Raw genomic sequence first — 1,775 nt, 5'->3', positions numbered from 1 at the left:
ATACATACATACATACATACATACATACATACATACATACATACATACATACATACATACATACATACATACATACATACATACATACATACATACATACATACATACATACATACATACATACATACATACATACATACATACATACATACATACATACATACATACATACATACATACATACATACATACATACATACATACATACATACATACATACATACATACATACATACATACATACATACATACATACATACATACATACATACATACATACATACATACATACATACATACATACATACATACATACATACATACATACATACATACATACATACATACATACATACATACATACATACATACATACATACATACATACATACATACATACATACATACATACATACATACATACATACATACATACATACATACATACATACATACATACATACATACATACATACATACATACATACATACATACATACATACATACATACATACATACATACATACATACATACATACATACATATGTATGTATCTAATCTATGCGTATATACCCAAGAAGTTATAATTTATAATTTACAGCGAAAGATGGCATAATCTATTTAGAAAATGCTCGCACGTACCCGGTGATCATGCATAAATAAAACTCCGGATATATTTATATCTTTATTAATGTGTGCGTTTGCATAGGCTCTTAATATTTATATACATTCATATTTTTACTATCTATATGTATCCATATATTCCATATATATATTTATAAGTATATACTTTAAATTGATTAATGCTAACAATTCGGAAAAAATCATACAATACTGTATATATGTATAGTATATATATATATATATATATATATATATATATATATATATATATATACATACGCAAGCATCTTCCTACTTTGTATATATATACATATATATGCCTTCTTATCATCATTCAAGTTACATCAAATACACATATATGTGTTTTGTATGTGTGTATACACCATATACATAAAATTTATATATATATATATACTATATACAACTATATACATCATATTTTTTATGATGCTCTAACATAATCCTTTTATGCATATACATACATACATGGATATATATATATATGTATATATTGTATTTATGTATGCATATAAGGAGATGAAATTATATATATATATATATATATATATATATATATATATATATATATATATATCTGATGGAATAAAATTACTGTCTGATCATGTTTGTTCTTATGTTTTTGTTATTGTAAATTAATTCACTATTAACTGGATACTGAGGATAGATATTTGAAAATATATCTTGAAGATATATATCAGGATATGTTATATATTCATCTATCATTATATTATATCATCCATTTAACTTTCAAGCCGCGAATAGTTATGGAGAATCTTTATTAATAATTATTTTATTTATGCAATAAAGAATAAAATAAAATTCTAATTTAGTTAATTAAATTGAATGATAACAAAATGTTGTGCAAAATGTTATTGCCATTTTTTAAACGTTTAGAACCATGAAAAAGTAAAGTTAGTGCTTTCATTACGTACGACAGTTTAGTCAGTCATCTGTTTTATTTTTTTGTTTCTAGTTTATTTGAATTGAATCTCACGAAAAGAAAAATAATAAACACCTCTGACGACAGCATGCCGGAAGTGACGTCACACCTAATACTAGTGATGTGCAGTTTGTGGTCGCTACTCGTCCTGATCGGTTAGAGTTTTTATTGCGAGAAATTTTGAAATA

Source organism: Helobdella robusta (genome assembly GCF_000326865.2).
Source record: "Helobdella robusta unplaced genomic scaffold HELROscaffold_3, whole genome shotgun sequence".
In the NCBI taxonomy this organism is placed as follows: Eukaryota; Metazoa; Annelida; class Clitellata; order Rhynchobdellida; family Glossiphoniidae; genus Helobdella; species Helobdella robusta.
Note: the sequence above shows the minus strand (reverse complement) of the source record.